The sequence below is a fragment of the Haemaphysalis longicornis genome, unplaced genomic scaffold (assembly GCF_048455015.1).
Source record: "Haemaphysalis longicornis isolate Haplotype H1 unplaced genomic scaffold, Haemaphysalis longicornis Haplotype H1 scaffold_13, whole genome shotgun sequence".
Taxonomy (NCBI): Eukaryota; Metazoa; Arthropoda; class Arachnida; order Ixodida; family Ixodidae; genus Haemaphysalis; species Haemaphysalis longicornis.
Window position 1 is genome coordinate 3,144,532 of NW_027526233.1, and position 21,136 is coordinate 3,165,667.

Below are 21,136 nucleotides of genomic sequence, written 5' to 3' on the forward strand. Positions count from 1 at the left end.
GGCCGTTGATGGGCATGTGCGGCACGCTGTTGCAATGAAACGGGGGGGGGGGGGGGGGGTCCGGATTGTTGCACGTCCGAGCCCGCATTGCTTACTTTGGGACGGAATCGCGACTGTTCGCATCGCTGGGGTGCGAAGGTCTTGCGTTCATTTATCACCACATACTTCTTTTGAAGCTTTAGATTCGAAGCATTATCATGGTCGGGGCTATGTGGCTCCCTTGTGGTTGTTGCGCCGTCCACACCCCCACTGCGCATGCTCGGCTTGCTGAGCGCCCGGTGATGTCTTACCCTTTAATAGCTCCTGGAGGGACAGTGTTGCCGGTATCTTCCTGGGCCAGCACGAGACGAGAACGCTTCCCCTTTAAGGGCTCTTCGAGCGACAGTATTGAGGGTGTCTTCCTGGGCCGGCACGAGACGAGCACGCTTCACGCGCCTTCGACGTTTCATCTTCGTCGGCAGCGGCGTGCGTCGGCGAGTCTCGGCGGGCCGTGATTACAAGCAGCCCACAACCATCCGGAGAACGTGCATCAACCTCATCTTGAGCAACCTTAGGGTTCATCCACTGCAACAGCCATTGACTTTACATTTCACAGACCATAAGGCGGTCCCAATGAATGCGGAACGCCAACCACAGCTCGACGTCACCTACCTTGAACGTGATGATGATAATGCTTAAATAAAGACAAACTTATACCACGCACAACGTTTCTCTCTCTCTCTTTTTATTACCTCTCCAGTATAACACCCCCCATACCCCTCCAATAAAATTACACCATCTTCCCGTAGGGGAACCCTGAGTAGTATGCGAAACAGCCATAGGGTCAACGCAATTTCCCATTTTGTAGTTCTGGTATCTGAAAAGTGTGGTAGTTACCATGAAAACCAAATGGTAGGTATAACGGTAGCTGCGAACCTCAATCGAACGTGAACGACCAACTGAAAAATAATGGACACTTGAATCGACCCCATGTCTGCTTCGCATACTACTCAGGGTTCCCCTACAGGAAGATGGTGTAATTTTTTTTTGTGATGATTCTTTTGCAGATTCTTTTTTCGAGCCCTGTTTGCTGTGCTCTTTTGCTGGTGGGTGTTCCGGGATTGCCCTAATTTGGTTCGCTCATCCTGGGTGTCGTGGGTGGTTCAGGTGGTTGAGAGCTGTGGTCGCCTTGTTGAGCACACGGTTAGTGGTCGTGCACTGCGGTTGGAGTTCGTCATTTGGCGGCGTGCCGTAGTGTGCCCCTTCTTTATCATCACCAGGGGGTCGAGGGAATATCTGGTTGAGGAGGCGGTCGGGGTCTAGGGGTAACTGCAGCAGTTGAACAGTTCTATTTTTTTCTTTCTTCTCGCTCTTTTGGAAATTTTTTAATGAAATTATGCAAATCCTTAAGAGTGAAATGAGGCAATTCACGGTTACTACACGGCTCAAGCGCGATTGGCGAAACTGGGATTTAATTATAGGTGTCTGAGGGGTAATCTCCTTTATGTAATATCCGGGGACATCAGGGTTACATCTGTGTGCCTTCCTGTTCTTCTCCTCATCTCAAAAGGAAATGCAAGAGTCCTGCAAAGTATGCAAGCGCAGGTCCTGAGGGTGTGCATAGGAGTTCCGAAGACAACATCCATGGTGGGAACTGTGGTGGAGTGTCGAGGATTGGCACCACTTGCTCTTGGCGCGCAGGAGCTCCTTCGCGCTCAACTACGATTTGTAGCATGGCAGCAAGGTCACCCATTAGCACTGAGCTCAGCTGTTGAAGTGCGAGACCTTCTGCCTCTGCATTACCAGCAACCTTCTCCGTCGCTACAACCGCCCTGGATGTACCCGCGTCTGCAAATTACTACAAGAGTGCAGGCATTACCCGCAAAAAGGATATCGCAACACCTGCCCTAATGTTCTTCGCCTTGGAACTGATCTTTCAAAAATACAGGGCCCACACTCATCTATACACGAATGGATCTGTGACAGCCAGCTCATTGGCTATAGGAATCTGGTTCCTGTCCTCCTGTACCACCTTCAGCGCAACGCTTAGCCACAGGACGACGTCCATGGTCACCGAACTTGACGCTCTGCGTGCTGCTTTCGCCTACACAATCGAGGAACCGGCACGTCAGTGGGCAATCTTCACGGATTCTCGGGCGGCCCTTCAGTGTTTAAAATTGTACCCGAAAGATCAGCTTGCTTTCGACATCCATGCATTGCACTTACAAGCTCTAAATGCACACCATCATATAGAGCTTCAGCGGATTGCTGCCCACCGCGGTATACTGGGAACGTCAAGGCAGACACTGCGGCATCGATAGCGCATGATCTGCTCGGGCCAGTGATATCGATACAGTTCTTCAGAAAAGATGCTTCTGCCCTAGTGTCCAAGGCTGCCTGGAGATTTCAGTGATCAATGTGGGCTGTTGCGCCGCAACAAGACGCGCCGCTTCAGTTCATATACTCGCACGGGACCTTTAGGATGCCTTACGGACTTTCCAAGCATGACGAAGCGGTTCTTCACCGCGTGCGGCTAAATGTCGCTTACACAAGTTGTTTTCGATTCAAGATGGAACAAGCCGCTTCCCTCTTTTGCACTCTGTGTGACGTGCGCGAGGACTTCAACCACGTATTATGTGAGTGTACGCGGTATAGAGCAGCTAGAACGTCCCTTTTAGTGTCCTTGGGTCGTCCGCTTTCTAGAGGACTAACTCTAAGTGAGGTGCTAGGCCCTTGGTCAAGCTCTAAACGAGCATCTCGAGCGACAAAAGCTCTACTGTCTTTCCTGCGAAGCACAGGACTTGATCAGACTCCATTAACAGGAGTCTCTTTATGAGCGCGTCATCTTCATCACAGTCATAACCATCATCTGTTCAGTGATTTCATTTTTTTCATACATCTGGTGTAGCAAGCTAGGCGCCTTGGCCAAGCTAACCGCAACAGTATCATTAAAGACTATGCTCTCTCTCTCAAGGGGAAAGGAAACTTAACAAGGTATAAGTTGACTTTTTTTGGTATTTTTGAAATAGGTGAATCTCCCTGTTATTTTTCTTCCAAGTTGGAGTGGTTTTCCTTTCCCCCCGGGTTGGTAGTGGGCGGGGGGGGTTGGCATTTCGCTTAGCATTCGCAGGACTCGTGCAACCTGTTTGCGGACGGATGTGTTCCTCTGACCTGGCGTGGGCAAATTCAAATTCAAATTCTTGTGTGCTTCTTGCCTCCCTGAACCTCGCCCTGGTCCTTCGGGATCCTTTCGGAGGCATTCGAAAGCTTGACCTCCACCTCCCTTGTGGGAAGTGGTTCACGGATTTGCTGCGCAGCGGCCATATGTGTCCTGCGAGGAGTATCGGCCAGGCATTACCGAACTCGAGAAGCGGTTTGCTTACTTATACTAGAGTGCCTCGGGGGTGGACCTTGCGGGTGGGTTCTCATAGTTGTTAGATAGAGTCGATGGCTGTGGTAGTTTGGTCCTTGTGGATACAGCAGGCTCCGGCATCAGGCAGCGGCAACGAACTGTGTCAGCGCTGGAACGGACCCTTTGGCTCGATCGCTGGATGAACATTTTATTCGGATGGTTTACGGAGATGGTGTTCTTTCGACTGGCTCTCTTTTTGGGAGAGTGTGATCGGGGAAAGGTGGACATGCGGGGCAGGTTGTTGGACCGTGATGCAGTGAACTGCCTGTGGAGCGGGACTTTTTGTGGGGACTTAGTGCAGTGGGGAACCTTGGTTGGGGTGGAACTCTGCGTCGGTTGCTGTGCTAGTTTGGAGCCAGGTGGAGACTCGAAGCAGTAGCCTCGGGCAATGGGGCCAAATGGGAATAGCCGCTCCGGAACCAGTGACTGGACGAACTGCGTGTTGAATGGTTTATGGACTCTGCGTGCCTTGAACTGGTGTTCTCTTTTCGGGATAGGGTGGTGGGGGAGGTGGACCTGGCGGGGGGGGGGGGTCTGTTTGACGGGGAGGTAGTGGACTGTTTCGTGAGCGGGACTTCGTGCGGGGACTTGGAGCTCAAGGAACTTTTTGCGGGCCTCATCGGGGGTATGTAGGGTGTGTACTGGGTCTATGGTCCGGACTACTGATGGTGTTCGTTGTAGGGAGCTGCGGGGACATCGTTTGGGTGCGGAGGATGGTGGGTTGACGTCCCTGGGGGTTGTGGTAGGTGTAGGGGGGTCGTCGGATCAGTGCTGGTGTTTTAAGTGGTAGGGTCGGGGGGAGGCGTGTGGGGAGGAAGGGTGGTATGAGGATTGGGGGGCTTCAGGGCACGTGGGAACTGATTTTGCTTGATTCTGAACCTTGCATGAGGGGGCTTTCTTAATATTGCATGAATAATTGTGTCGGTTCTGGACTGTGTTGTTTTCTGTCGACCGAAGAAAGAGCCTCAATTGTTTTTACTTCCAAAACAATTTTGGAGCCTTCGCTCCCTTTGAATTTATTTTTCTAGTTGGCTTTAACCTGTTATAGCAGAGCTGGTCGAGGTTTGTTACCATTTTTAGTTCATTTATTTACCTTGTTGGAGGCAACGTAAATTTTGGGGGGGCGGGGACGGGATCAAGTGCGACTCTCGGTACTGGGTCCCCGCCGAAACCAGACGTCGCTCCATCTCTTTCCACCCCCCCCCCCCCCGATCTGCGTATCTGCGTCGGCGTTCGCCTCTTTCGCCTCTTGGCCTCTGGGAAAGAGGCAACCCTGTTTGGATTCTCTGGGAACGCGATGTTTTCCGTGACTTTGATATTTATGATTTTCTTCTCTAGTTTGAATGTCTCGCATGCTCACGAAGACGCCCCGGGGGTCCTTGGCAGTTCAAGCAAAGCAATTTATTTGAGGTACATTTATCGGCGGAATGACTTTGTAGCGCACACTTGGCACATGTTAGTTGGCCCCGACACAAGTTGGTACCGTGCCCGAACCGCTGGCATTGCAACAGCGCTTCGGATTCGGGATGTACGCTCGGCAGCACCGGATGAATCCTGCATAGATGTGGTCTGGAATAGTTGAACTATCGAATGATAAGGTGATATGCTTGGTAGGTATTTTCGTATTATATTGTCTTATGGATATCCGCCTGAGTGCTGTCACACCATGATTTCTCAAGCATTCTAGAAGATCGGCTTCTGTGTCGCTTGCCAGATCTACCTCCGAGATCACTCCCTGCGAGCTGTTGAGGCTGCGGTGGGGAGTGCCCTTGATGCCCACGTCGGCAATACGGTTCTGGCTCAGGCGTTTTGTGGCCTGTCTTCGATTTCTTCGACTTCTACCAGCACCTTCGACTTCATCGACTTCTTCAACGTTCGAACCTTCGACTTCTACGAGGAGGTCTCCAGTTCTTTGCTTTTTGGCTTTGTAGTGTTCTGCGATTATTCCTTCTATAAATTTCGAAATCAGAAACGCGGACATTGAGGCAACAGGCTAGTCTTTTTCCAGAGATTCGACAAGCAAGACTCGGGGATAATTATCCGGTTTCAGGAGAGTGAAAGTTTGAAGGGGTGGGTACGTAACATCGGTGCAGCCCCGTTTCAATATCTGATAAGGTTTACTGGGGGGGGGGGGTTGATTTATTCATGAGACATTGGGAAAAACCTTGCCCTGATAGCTTCAGAGGTCCCGGAGCTCCCTACTTGGAAAACAGACAGGGAGCCAAAACGCCGGAGCTTGACTTGGGCTCCGAAGGCCACCGTTTGAGGTTTCTACCCTTCACCTTACAACACATCGCTTCTGTTTGGGGGCTCGGGCTCCGCGGTGTCGCCAATGCCGTCACCATGATCACTCAAGGTGCCCCGCGCGGGGGCCACTTAGCTTGTAACATCTATGCCTTAAAATAAACTGCTAGAAATCGAAGTAAAATACGAACCAGTAATCAAAGTTAGTTTAATATGAACGAAATTCATTGTGATGCGCCTGCCTTTGGGGTCAATGCACGCTCGTCAGATGTGTTTAGCTGCTAATATTAAAAGATCGGACGACACATTGTCCTGTGGCATCTTGTTTGTTCTCTTGCGCAGCCGGCGCTTTTCATGGCGTTGTTTTGGTATCACCACAACGATTGTGAAAGGCTTTGACAGCAGGCGTTTTTATAGAGGACTCAGCTGTGTTCAATTGGACTATAAGGCTTTCGCCTACACGACTGTGGAAAGTGCGTTTGTGCGATGCGATGATGTCTTTTTTTCTGTCGCTTTTATCCCAAGACAACATTTATTCCCCGTTATTAATAATCGGACACTAGGCTGTGAGATGAAGACCTTATCTTCTGAATAGCCATGTGCCACTTTCAGCGTACGCATCAGTATCATTAAAATGAACTCTCCACGTTTTCAATTAAAACGCACGGTGTAAGCAATTGGACGTGGACAATGCACAATGTGTTATTAAAAACTTACGTTTTCAGCAGCAGGTTATCCGAGAATAAAATGTGCGATTTCGCGATGGTTCGGTTCTGGCGGGCGTGGATGGGCAGGGAGGGTCTCGCGCCGCCGATTTGAAGAGGACGATCACCGTAGCCGTCCTTCGTCCTGCCCTCCGCTCTTGCGTTCTTGCCGAAGGCGTTCTCGCCGAAATGGGTGAGTTGTGCCATGGTCCTTAGTAAACCTTCGAGGAAACCTTACTGCGTGCAGGTACAGCGCCCAGAAATAACTGCGGCTTGTTAGCTCAGTTAACCTCAGCTAAAGCAAAAGCTTGGCTTAGTTTGCTTGTGTCTTGGTTTCGTTTGGTTAACCTTTGATGCAGCTGTATTGCCGACCACGGCTCAAAGCCGTTCAGTCTAGTGCAACGCTAACAGAAGAAGGCCCGGCCTCGCTTTCATTCACGGTGGACGCGGCGTTCCAAGCTCTTTCACGGCGAACGCGGCACAAAATTAGCCGCGCAGCCCGAGACGAAACGGCGGCCCATGCGTGGGAAGCGACGGGTTTGGTCGGCGGCCGATCAGTTGAGCGGCGGCTCCCGTCGCGGCTGCCAACTATAGTCAACGACTGAAAACTGGGCCTTGCGCGCAGCGCGGACCGTGGGCCGGGCGAATCACGCGATGTGCTCCAACGGCTGTCTTGGAGCGGGTGTGTCTGCGGTCAATGTGCGATTAGAAATTACATTGAATTACACAATTCATGCCGGCGGTTTTGTGCAAAATAGAAAATTATGTTGAGTAATCGTCTACAAGTGACGAATGTTTGTTTTGTTCCCTGTAACTACTGTGGCATATGAATGCATGGTATTTGTTGTGCCCACCTGCAATGCACTAAAGCTGAGAGTGGCAGTATTGGAAATAAATAAGTAATAAATAAATAAATAAAAGGTGAATCTGCGAATCGCCGCGAAACGTCTGGACGAAAGTAAAGCTTTGTAAAGTAAAGCTCTGGAAAGTTTTAAAGCTTTGCTTTAAAATGTCACATTCAACAGAGCGTCACAGACTCACTGCGCTCGCACCCGCTGATATCGTGGACGCGGTTGGAATTCATTCCAGGCACGTGCGGCCAAGGCTGTCGAAAGGCAGGGTATAGACAGAAATTCTATATTTAGCTGGGGAGCAGTAAGTGATGCTGCATATTTTAGAACAATTTAGCTTAGCTGGTGAAGGCATCAATTCAAATACTGATTGACACAAATTACCAGCAATAGAAATATCTGGTGCTTTTCATTGCTTTACATTTGCCTAATACTTTATTTAGAGTCCCATTCAGAGTCCCCATTAAAATACCCGTGTAGAATTTAGAATACCACATTTAGAGTCAATAATCATGAAGTAAGGGTCTTCATTAGCGTTCTCTACAGTGAAAACAAAAGACAAGCACTGGCACTCGTAACGGCTATTTCAATTCATCGTCACAGGTATAGTATCACCCGAAATCTGATAGCGATATCAAAAATTTTCTACATTGGATAAAAAAAGGTCGTGTTCAGAAAGAGCTTCACACGGAAATGATTGAGTGCATAAAATGTAGAAAAATGAACACGCATCAAATTTTCTTTCCGTAAGATGAACAAACAAAGACATAATGCGTTCCCCATCAAAGCCAGACAACTGCTCGGGTATTTACACGCCAGAATTTAAATGCAATTTCATTGAAACTGAACGAACTGTTTCTCCTCAATTGCCATGGTGTTCAAAGATGTTCTCGAGGAGGCTTCGACACAAAAAAGTATCAACATATCAGATTCGTGTTTCGCAGACAAAACTAGGGGGCGCGTAGAACCTCCCGCAAAGTTTCTTTCAGGTGTCTTCCTCGAATTAAGTCATCGTTCCTGTGAAGCTGTAGCACTGAACACGGAAGAGGGCTGATATATGACGGTATGGTGTTCGTAAAGGCCACCCTCAAGGGTGAAAAATCTTTTATTGCTCTTGATTTTATAGCGTATTGCACATATACCAGCCGTGTTCTGATCCTCAATACATGCGGCTTGATATTTTGGGTAACATATCTGAAAGGCCCTGAAAAGGCCCTGAAGGCAGCTACGCACTTGTGAGTTTAATTTCCAATTTAACGGCGTCACTTGCTGTTTAAAGGTATGCGTTGCGAATAATATTAACGTGTTTTCCGTAGGGTGTGTTTTTATATTTTTGGTTGAGAGACAGAGGGCTACTCTTAAGATTTTCTTCTGGAGCCCGTGGTTGGCAGGAATCTTCTGAACGGTATTGGTGAAACTTAACGTGCATTTCTTCGAACAAATTTCTTTGAGGAACACGTATGGGGGGACACTTAGTTTATTTTCTTGTGGCGACGATGTCTCCATTGTGACCCAGAGCCTGACTGCTGGGGTGACATGCACAATCACGCACAGCAGCCTGGCTCACTGGTGACTCGTCAAAGCTGAACCCAAAGGGCGCGCAGTGGAATGCGTCACTGCCCATGACTGTGGCCAGGCCTTGCGCTACAGTTCTTGGTCCTCTGTGTAAAGTGTTGGCATAGGGCGTGGGCCCTGCGCATGGATGCGTATGCGTGGTAGCGAGTGAGTGGTTTCGCTTGGTGGGCATTTCGGTTTGGTATGTTGAGGTCGCGAAACTTAATACAAATGCGAGAATCGATGACGACTTTGACGAGGCAGTTTTAGAATCGAAGCAGCTTATGGTCTAGCCTGTTCCCTCCGCCGTTGTGCGGCGTCCACACCCCCACTGCGCATGCCTGGCCAGGCAGCGTATTCCCAAACCATATCCCGTAGGGGCCCAGGCCGACCACACTCCCTGAGCAGGGGCGCAGCCGATGAGGTTAAAAAATGGCAATTTTTTAACCCCCTTGGACGCAGCACCGTGACGGCTCCACCTATATGTGCGCCACTTCAAGCGAGGTGGATGTTTTCTTTTTTCCACCTTCCCTCGTTTCGGTTGCTTTGCGGGTGGCCGACGGTTTCGCTCCCTGGCAACTTGTGTTGTACTATTTATATTTTTATTCCTGCTATTTCTTGTTTATACATTTGTATACTTTTTTGCATGTTTGTGGCTTACAGCTGAGGCACGAGCTGTGACACAATGCTGACGAAATAAAAGGCCAGACACTACAGAAATATATATGTGGTAGCTAAACATGCGACACAAACTGCTCATCTATACCCATCAGTGGATCTCTAAAAGTGACAATTTTTTGCCGCTATTTGGACTCCGATATCACTATCGTAAAAATAGTGCGCCAAGGAGATAACTTTTTTACTTAGTTGTATCTCTGCTGCGACTACCGTGACTTCAAGCTCACACGCAACTACTCATTAGTCCCAGCGAAAAGAATATACGTATCTGAGTGAGTGTAACACTGCATTAAATGAGAGGCCATGGGGGCCTAGGGGAGCAAGGATGAGAAAAGGGGAAGGTCACAACTCGCACAATGAACAAAGTTGCAGTCTTGGGGTCCTAATCGCAAAATGAACACATTAAAGTCAGTCAGTCGCAGCAAAACGCACAGTTCACACTTAAATGTACCGTTCACACTGTGGACAATGCGGTTCACACTGAAAACAGTGCGCGCGGCAGACAGTTCACATTGTATACCGACCGGGAAAGTCGGCCAGGCTGCTACACCAATTTGTAGAGTCTGTTTTCAAGGGCGTACTCGGTAATTGCTTCTAGTGCGGTGGGATCGTCACGGACCCGACTAACATGTTCCTGTTCAGTCGCAGGGGCGGGACCTAAATTTAAAAGCTGGTGGCGATTACGGTCGAATAATGGACAGAGCCAAATTAGGTGGTAACGATTTGGTGTGCCTTCCCGATTACAAGGGGGGGGGGGGGGGGCATCAGCGCCATTCGGATCCTGCTGGAGCTGTCTATTTATAAATAACGTATCTTATGCAGCAAAATATCTGTGTGCAAGAAGCACAAATTGTTAAAAAAAACTAATCGACATTGGAAACAGCGTGAGTGGTAGCACGCATGATTACTGATATCAAACTCGGCCTGGTGGCTTGAGTGAAAAGACTGTGGTCAATAGCCATGTACAGAAGAGATATATCAAACTCCTCGAGTAGTTGAGTTGCTGTACAATCCAACTATTACTTAGCCCTTGCTTGGTATTTATTTTCGATATTGTTTCCCTAAATTATGGCCAGCAGTGTACATTATGCAGAGTTCATGACCGAGTGTAAAACGTGTACGTTTGAGCTGGTGTCTTTCTCATCAAGGTATCACCCTTGCAAGAACGATTCACACCTTCCATTGCTGTTAACAAAATGTCAATGTTTTCCATAGTGCCAGTGTTCCTGATAAAGAATAATGCAATGAGGGTAATGTTAATGAAATTTAATGTAATAGTGCTTATGAAAGTGCCAAAATGTAGCAGCTCATGCAGGTGTAATATTTCGCAAGAGTAGGACAGTTTGTAAATGTAGTCATGCCTTTCTTGTAATCGTTACCTGCAGCACCGAATCGTGTTTTCAGCTGTGTATATAGTGAAAGAGCACCCAACTCAATTGTATACCCTTCTGTGTGCTGTAGAATGAGCTTTCAATGAGGGTGTTTGCTTTCCGGACCGTGTATAATTGCCACATGCGCGTGAAAGCGTCCATCCGCGCGCGCGCACTTCGAGCACCGAGTCGAGCGCTTATTAGGTAACACGATCGGAGGTCAGCGTCAACTTGCAGGTGCGTAAGAAGAGCGCGGAGAGATCAGGGGCTCAGGTACAAAAGGTTAGCTTCTACCACATGTGCGTCAGCTTCCCCAGCGCCGCAGGCCAGCCCCGCCCACGGAGCGAAACCATCGGCCGCCTGCCAAGCAGTCGAAAACAGGGGAGGGGGAAAAAAAAAATCCACCTCGCATGAAGTCGCGCACTTATAGGTAGAGACGTCACGGTGCTGCGTCCAAGGAGGTTAAAAAATTGCAATTTTTTACATCTCTTCTGGCTGCGCCCCTGCTTAGGGGGTGTGGTTGGCCTGGGCCCCTGCGCGATATGGTTTGGGAATACGCGGCCAGGCACCGCTGATGATGATTGTAGCACTCCTCCCATTCCCCCCTTCCTCTCCGACGCTCCTCTCCTCTCCGGCATTCCTCCTCTCCTCTCCGGGATTGCGCAATGAATGGCAACACCTGCGGCTCCGCGTGCGATAATGCAAAGCAGCTGAGGGTTAGAGACGCGACGGTTGCCGCTGCATACTCCGGGGGGGGGGCGCCACTGTAGCTTCGCGGTTTAAATGACGCGCACTCGCCCTCCGCTCTCCTCATTCTCCTCCCGCAACGCCGCGATCGAACTGAAAACTAATGCGAACTTGAGTCGACCCCATGGCTGCTGCGCATTGTACTCAGGGTCCCCGCTGATGACGATTGTGGCAGCATGCCCCTAGGGATTGGCCGACCAAAGAATCCATCACGAGATAGCTTCGGGTTTAACCACCCTCGTCATCTTCCCGTAGGGGAACACTGAGTAGTTCCCACTGATGATGATTGCGGCAGGATGCCCCTAGTGATTGGCCAACCAAAGAATCCATCACGAGATAGCTTCGCGTTCAACCACCGTCGTCATCTTCCCCTAGTGTGCGAGTAGTATGCGAGGCATTCCTCCTCTCCTTCCGATGCTCCTCTCCTCTCGTGCATTCCCGCTCTCCTCTCCGAAGCTCCTCTCCTCTCTGAGATTGCGCAACAAAAGGCAACACCTGCGGCACCACGCGCGATAATGCGAACCAGCTTAGTATTAGAGACGCGACGGTAGCCGCTGCATACTCCGCTGGGGGCGCCACTGTAGCTCCGCGGTATAAATGACGCGCGTGCGTGATCCGCTCCCCTCATTATCCTACCGCAACGCCGCGATCGAACTGAAAACTAATGGGAACTTGAGTCGATCCCATGCTTCGCATGGCTGCTTCGCATTCCACTCAGGATTCCCCCACGGGAGGATGGTGAAATATGCATATTGAGGGAGACGTCAAAGGCAGCCGTCAGCCAGAAGAGACGTCGCAGAGTCAGTCGGAACGGCGTGTTTATTCCGAGCGGCAACCGAGAATACCAGCCTGAGGAATGATGATGTGGATGGGTATGAGAAACAGATGAGGTGCGACATGGTGATGATAATGGTCTTAAGAAGCAGACGGAGTGCAAGGTGGATTGGACACGAAAGTAGCAGGCACCTTCCATGTGTCCTTGAAGCGAGCACTATCGTAGCTTACACACAAATGCTCACCCTTTTCCCCCCCCTCCTTGGAAGCGACCACCTGGGAGCAGTCTTTCACGAAGTTGGAGGCGTGAACGGTTTCAGTCTAGATACGTGAACGATCTGCGTGCCCCTGTAGCGGCGGTCCGTAGGGGGAGAACAAGGCGCGACGCGATAATTAGCCGGGGAGGTTTCCTCCAGGAAAGTGTAGGGGCCAATAAATCGATTTAAGAATTTTTCACAGAGTCCGGGCTTGCGAATGGGCGTCCAAAGGAGGACCTTATCGCCAGGGTGGAACTGTACGGCACGATGCGTGGCGTCTGTGGGGAGAGCTTCGTCGCCCCTCGCCACGAGCTCTCTCCTCGGGCCCTCTCCGCCGCCGGTCACCCACCGGCCACGCATGGCCTCCAAGATTCCCCCGCGGACACTTTGCTGCCGTGGGACCTGGGGACGTCGGGCCCCGAGAGATGGCGCTGGCGGACACGACAGGCAGCGGGCAGCGAGGCGAAGGGGCGGGTGGTGCTGAAGAACCGCGCGCGGGGACTCAGGACTCGGGAGAGACAGAGTGTTTCTGGTGCTGGTGCCTGTGTGTAGCCGGACGGGTGACAGCGTGGGAGATGTGAGTAAAGAGTTTCTCATTGTACTCAACCGCAGTGTGCCTCATTTCTGGACGGCCGTAGAGAGCAGGCCCACACGTCATAGCGAAGTTTGCGGTCGTTCTGGCAGGCTTCCGTGTTCAAGCGAGCAAGGGTACGGCAGTGATCGAGACGAGAGATAAACTGCTCGGATAACGGACTTGACGTGGGTACGGGAGCAGAAAAGAAGGTAGTGTCGAGAAGAAAAGATGGTTGGCGGCCAAAAACGAGGAAAAATGGCGAATAACCAGTGGTCTTCTGAACAGCGCTGTTGTAAGCGAATGTAACAAACGGAAGAATCGCGTCCCAGTTTGTGTGGTCGGGCCGGATATACATGGAAATCATATCGGATAGAGTACGGTGGAAGCGTTCGGTTAGTCCATTTGTTTGCGGATGGTAGGCTGACGTGGTTTTGTGCACTGTGTTGCAGGAACGAAGAACTTCTTTGACAATGTTAGACAGGAAAGTCCGGCCGCGATCACTCAAAAAGACTGTAGGGGCACCATGGCGCAAGATAATTGCGCGCAAGAAGAAGTCGGCTACCTCAGCAGCACAACCGGAACGAAGGGGAGCTGTCTCCGCGTACCTTGTGAGGTGGTCAACGGCCGTCACCACCCAGCGATATCCGGCAGTCGTGGTAGGTAAAGGGCCGTAAAGGTCGATTCCCACAGTTTAAAACGGTGCCGACGGGCAAGGCAGTGGCTGTAGGAGTCCGGCAGGAGCGGACGTCGGGCACTTGCGCTGCTGGCACGAGACGCACGACGCAATGTAGCGGGCGACACAAGTGGCAAGACCAGGCCAAAAAAACCGGCTGCGAACACGATCGTATGTCATATGGAAACCTAGATGGCCAACTGTTGCATCATCGTGCAAGGCTTGAAGTATCTTTGGGCGGAGAGAGCGCGGCGCAACAGGAACCCACCGGTAGCCTGAGGGGTGGTGAATGGAACGGTGAAGCACTCCGCCGAAAAGCCGAAATTGTTGAAGTTGACGGCGATAGCGGCTGTTCACGGGTGTTTTGGAGCCGATGAGCTGCTCTATAATTCCACGGCAGTAACAATCTGTTTGTTGAGGGGTCGCCAAATTTGAGATGTCGTCAGTTGGGACGTCGACGACAGGAGCGATGGTACGTAGTGCGCTACGTGAGGTAGTCGAAGGAGGAACGTCAGGAGGATCTAGCGGACATCGGGAAAGGGCATCTGCATCAAGGTGCTTCTTGCTGGATTTGTAAATTACGGTAAAGTCGTATTCTTGAAGTCGAATTATCCAGCGGCCGAGGCGGCCGGTCAGATTTTTCTGTGACTGCAACCAGCATAGAGCATGATTGTCCGTTACCACTGTGAAGTGACGGCCGTAGAGGTGTGGGCGGAATTTCTGAACCGCCCAAACAACAGCGAGACACTCCTGCTCGGTAATCGGGTAATTTTTCTCGGCGTGACTGAGAGAGCGGCCGGCGTTGGAAACAACCCTTTCTCTGTGTTGGTCATCCGTCTGCAAGAGAGCAGCACCAAAGCCATGTCCACTGGCGTCCGTATGGAGAAGGACGGTCGGGACTCGTCAAAGTGGCACAGTACTGGACCGGAAGTAAGGGCTTTTTTTAACGCTTGAAAGGCGTCTTCACATTCTTCAGACCACACAAAGGGTGTTCCTGAGTGCATGAGCTTGTTGAGGGGGGAAGCCAGGGTAGCGAAATTTCGGACAAAGCGACGGAAGTACGAAGCCAGACCCAGGAAGCTACGCAGATTCTTTTGATGCAATGGCTGTGGAAAGTTGACGACAGCGGCAATCTTGTCAGGGTCTGGGCGAATTCTGTCCTTGCTCACGACGTGTCCCAAAACTTTAATGCTTCGACTAGCAAAGCGGCACTTCTTAGTATTAAGTTGCAGGCCCGCATTCGCAAGACAGGTGAGGACTTCGTCCAGTCGCTTCAGGTGCTCACGGAAACTCGAAGAAAAGACAACGATATCGTCGAGATAACAAAACCACCATTTCTATTTGAGACCGCGAAGAACTGTATCGATCATCCGCTCGAATGTTGCAGGGGCGTTGCAAAGCCCGAATGGCAAAACATTAAACTCATACAGCCCGTCGGGGGTGGCGAACGCGGTCTTCTCTTTATCCGCCTCGTGCATGGGGATCTGCCAATACCCCGAGCACAGATCAAGACATGAAAAATATTCCGCTCCTTGTAAACAATCTAGGGCGTCATCAATTCGTGGCATCGGGTAGACATCTTTTCGTGTAATCTTGTTCAGTGCGATAATCAACGCAAAATCGCACTGATCCGTCCTTTTTCTGCACGAGAACAACCGGAGATGACCACGGACTGGTTGACGGCCGAATGATGTTCCGCTGAAGCATATCGGTGACGTTGTCGCTGATAATTTTCCTTTCTGAGGAGGACACACGGTAAGGACGGCGGTGAATAATGCGAGACCCATCGGTTTCGATGCGATGCGTTGCCACCGACGTCTGACCGAGTTTGGTGCAGTTAGCGTCAAATAAAGATTTGTGTTTGGTCAGAAGCGCCATTAACGCTTCGGTCTCAGCCGGGGAGAGGTCAGAACCCATCGTTGCGGTTAGATCACAGCCAGGAGAGCCGGAATTCAGATAAGCAGGGGATGACACTGCACAGAGCGGGAAAATACAAGTGGCCTCCGAGTCAGCAACACTAGCAATTGTAGTGCGCTTCCGTAGGAGCATGGACTCACGATTGGTGTTAACGGCGATTATATCGGCAGATCCGTGTGAAAATCGCACGAGACTCGTTGCGATCACCAGACCTCATCCAGAAAGCGAGGAGTGGGAACGATGAGGACGTCACTATCACAAAATTGATCCGAACTAATGGAGATAATTTTCTCACAGCAGGGGTCGAGGACGTAATCCGCGCTGGCCACTAAATGCTGCTGCGGCGCGTCAGGAACACTTGAATCGTCTGTTTCCGTCAATTTGATGTCGGGGTGGTGACAGGAGATTACGGCGGATGCAGACGAGAGGAAGTCCCACCCTAAAATGACATGATGGGCGCAATGCGGCAAAACCGCACACTGTATGTGATGCCGAATTCCATCTATAAAAACACGCACACTACAATATCCGGTAGGTTCGATTGCTCCTTGATTCGCATTACATAGGGAGGGGCCAGTGTACGGGGTTTTCACTTTGCGTAGCTCCGAACAAAAATTACCATCAATGACTGAAATACTGTACCCTGTGTCAACAAGTGCATCAACCTTTACACCTTCTACTTCGACTCTGACAGTGTTCGAGGGTATTTCTGGAGGTGTTGTCGTTGTTCGCACTAGTGCAGGTTTCCCCTCCAAAAACTGCAGAAGCTAGTTTTCCTGGTGGGTGTTAGTAGCTTGGGTGGCAGGACGGAGGGGCGACAAGGAACGACGGTACGGCGAAGGCGAGCGGCGGCGTGCAGCACGATGACTCGGAGGCTCGAACGGATCTGGAGGCGAAGAAGGGCGACGCGGAGGGGAAACGTGTTCGATACGCCGATAGCCGTAGGGAAACCGGGAATAGTCACGTTCGAACAAGGCGTAGCCTCTTCGCTCGTCTTGCTGACGTCGACGACGGAAACGAGAAATGTGGCCCCTGATTCCACAATAGTAGCACACTGGGCCATCTCCAGGAAACCGTTGACGGCCCGGTCGCATGGAGGTGTAATAATGCGGAGAAGCAGGTGCTGCGGCAATCGCGGTCACATGGGCCTGCGGCGACAGTGTCTCAACCTGGAAGGGCGGTTTGGCCGCAATCGCGGAGTAGGACGGCGCGTAGACGGTGGCCAGGGGAGGAATCGTGGGCGAGTAGGACTGCGTGCAGACGGTGGCAAGAGGAGGACGTGCGCGTGTATATCCCGTAATGGACGTTAGCTCCTGTCTGACAATATCTCGGAGCTCAGGCGCATTGGTGTGACAATGGTCGCGCGACGAGCAAGGCCAGTCGTGGTGCTGCAGTTCTTCGAGAATGATCGCGCGAATGAGACTGCGCAGGTTCGAGTCCCCATATTGATGAGAGGCCCAAGCCTCCTGGCGAAGGCGAATAGACTGTAGTTGGTCCAGCCGTTGACAAGTCTTGCGGACATCGCTAACGCTTGCAGGATTTTCCACAGCCAGAGCGCTAAAGGCAAACGGAGCGATACCTTTCAATATATGACGCACCTGGTCAGCCTCTGCCATGGTTTCATCCACTTGGCGACAAAGAGCGATGACGTCCTCAATGTATGAGGCGAATGTCTCATCAGGGCATTGAATGCGTGAGGGAAGCTTTTGTCTGGCTACTTCTGCGCGAATGGACGGCGTGCCGAAAATTTTTCGTAGCTCCTGAGTAAAGCCGGTCCAGTCTGTGATAGTGTGTTCGTTGTTACGGAACCACGTCTTGGCCACCTCGTGCAGGGAGAAGGAGACGATTCGGAGCTTGAATGCGTCATCCCACCGATTAAAGCTGCTGACCCGATTATAGCTATCCAGCCAGTCGTCGACATCCTCACCTCGACGGCCATAAAAACCTGGCGGATCGCGTTGGTGGCTGGTGATGGTAAACGCAGCAGGCACGGCAGCTGACGCTCCGGGGGGGGGGCTGTTCCCGCTCTCGTGCTGCATCCTCAGAGGCAAGCGCCTACCGGAACGCAGCTCCAGGTGTGCGACTGGGAAAGACCGAGGACAGGACCGAGGTGCACCTCCACCACTTGAGGGAGACGTCAAAGGCAGCCGTCAGCCAGAAGAGACGTCGCAGAGTCAGTCGGAACGGCGTGTTTATTCCGAGTGGCAACCGAGAATACCAGCCTGAGGAATGATGATGTGGATGGGTATGAGAAACAGATGAGGTGCGACATGGTGATGATAATGGTCTTAAGAAGCAGACGGAGTGCAAGGTGGATTGGACACGAAAGTAGCAGGCACCTTCCATGTGTCCTTGAAGCGAGCACTATCGTAGCTTACACACAAATGCTCACAATATCTATTTATGGCCATCTTGAGGTTGTAAGGGAGAATTTTGGGTTGTAGGTGTATGTGAAAGTTTTATGAGCTGAAAGCAGACAAATTGCAATCCAAGGCGTATATTACAACAGTTAATGTCGTTCTTGTATGCTTGAGAAAAATAGGCGTCGTAAAATTCAGCCATTTACTAGCTGTTAGAACGTCGCGATAAATATGCTACTCAATATTGCCTTTTTATATAAACCAGTGAAGAGGGATACAATTCAGAAATGAACGCAGTAGTTGACGATATATGCTCTCCCAGTGCCGCTAAATGTGCTTGTATACTCCGCTATGAAATAAACAAAGGTATGAGAAACCTATTACGTATTGAAGCAGCTCGCAATTACTTAATTTTTGCAGTACTGATATTTGTTATTATCGTCGCACAAACTGTCTGAGCCGTACCATAGTACCCCATACTCTTACGCCGTGCCAAACATCGCGCCCGATATTCCACAATACGCTAACTCAAATGGCCTTGAAACACCGAACCTTTAACCTGAATGCGCGGGTGTTCCACACACAGCATGTTGGGAATCACTTTTTCATGCTTTGTCTGGTCGGAAAGAGGCTTTCCGCTCATGTAAAAATTATTCTGTCAAGCGAAGCACTAGATGTGCATTCGTTTGCTTGCCTGGTGTTGAACCTTTTGCGGAATTTATTTTGAAAGGTTTTCATATGTGTTTCGAAGCGCACTCATTTCTGAGCAGCTGTTCTTAAGGCCAGCAAAGTTCTGCTGATATGTTACCACGCTGGGAGAAGCTTCTACGGGTTGAGTTGGCAGATTTGGCGCGCTGTCTTTTGAGGCACCTGGGTGAGGTCATAACCATTTCTCCGAGAGTGGTGTGCGATGTGTGGGAAAGACGCAGAAGCTTTTAGAGGAGACTACTCCGAGGTAGGGCTACCTGCAGATGAGAGAGATGGAGACTTCCAAAGGCAAGCAATAGGGAAGAGGAGAATATATTGTTACACGCAGCAACACAGACGAAACGAACCATGGTACATGAGGCGATGATCGAATGGGAGGTCATGACTGCACAAACTCGGGAGCTACGCCGCATGTGGTGTGTTTTCTTCGGACCTGAGCCTGCATGGCTCAGTGCGACAATGTCGACTTTTACCTGCTATCGCGGCCCCCAACTCGAAGGCGACCATCCTGCCCGAGGACACACTCCATGAGGACACGCAGTAGTGACCACGGATGAAAATGATTGGCTGCATGGCACATGGCTCCAAAACCGCGATTACTACCATTCATGCGAAGATTCGCGAAGCACTGAAAGCCGCACGGAAGGAGAGGGCGGAGGTCTCGCCAAAGTGCTCTTGGCTCGTCACTGCTCGCCTCGTCTTCATCGTCAGCTCACCTTGAGCCGGAGATACTCACCTGCACACAAAACACAAGTTAGCCTGAATGAGAGTTTCTTGGCTGGAATACGTCTTTTAAACTCCTCACGGTAGGCAGCTTGCTCCCACGTGTGGTAGTATAATGGTGGAAAAACTGCCAGTTTACACCGGGGGCCACAAGCCGTCGTAACTAAGCGCATTTACCACGATTGTACCTCTTCACAAAGCGCAGTATCTAGCTGTGATTACTGCGTTTGTCCTAATGGGAGCATTACAAACTCCCACGCCTCCTCCTTCTACCCTTCCTCCTCTACGCATCCTTACAAAATGGCTGCCAGTTGGTGTCGTGTGTCGTGTGAGCTCCTGCGTCCTCGAAAATTTATTGCCGGTGTGAACTTGCGGCCGCACGAACGTATGTGAATTGCTTCCCAACAACCGAAGCTCGTTGCGAACATTGTGGAACCAGCCTGCACTAGGGTGTGTCGATGCGTGCCCGCTCCGCTGAGCGGGCGCGCATCGAGGCACCCTAGCCTGCAGCCCTGCACTGACGTGCGACGGACTGCAACGTTGCCTCCGTGTCACCGACCTTCGAGCCGACGGAATACGCCAGCGAGCATACGCGAGGCCTAAATGTAGTGATCGCTGATTGGCTCGCTAAAAAAACGCGGTTGTGCCTGTGCGAGGACGTTGAAGGTAAGATTTTCACGTTTTTTAATGTACGCAACATTTTGGGAGACTTGGGCCCCTTGTAGTGTCAAATAAACTCAACGTGTTTCCCGCGCCACTGCACGGACGATTCTCCGCCACTGGAGGTGAGCGTTGTGCGTGAAAGATGGCGCCATGTCCGGAACGTCATTTGGGAGGCCGAACGGTGTGAAGCAATGCGTATTTTCCCGGGTCTCGAGCAGAACACTCACTCATTCACACCCGCGAGCAGAATGAAAACTGTCCGAACTCTGAACGGCTGTTAGGTGTTTTTGTGAGGCTGTGTGAGGCTTACTGGCAAGCGAGGGTGAAGTTGGCTGGTCAAACGTCGCAGGGCGGCCGCTTTTCTTGAGAAGTACGTGTGGTGCTAGCTGAGCCTGCTACGAGAACGGTGACTGCCGCGTGCCGCCGGCGATTAATTGCTTTCACTGGAAAGGGAGAAGGTCGGGGCCCCGTGGGAGCTCTCCGTACGCTAGGCGCGTATAACTATAACCAGCAAATGCCATTCGAGGGAGCATTCTGTAGAGTCGACCGACAACTGCTTATTTTTTTTTTGAAGGGGGTCAGGCGCAGGCGTCACGCCGACCGAAATTTTTCCTTAACTTTCGGTGAGGGGAGAGAGGGGCAGTGCGGGTGGTAAATCCTGAAGCTCGTTCCCAGAACACTACACGCAAGGAAAAGAGGGAAAAGGAAGTATTTTGAGAAGTTGGCCGCCACAAGGGTCGCGCACCCTTTTGAGCCGCCGAGCACTTCGCTTTGACGAACTAGTGAGCACAGGTGTCTCGGACGGAAGTGAAATTTTGCGTAGCTTCAAAAAAACATTCAGACAGTACGGAAAGTTCGACACAAGATAGACAAGTTCAGCGTCTTTACAGTGCCGTTTCTTTTTTTTTTCAGGTCAGATGCCCAGTATGCTTCTGTATTTGTTACCGT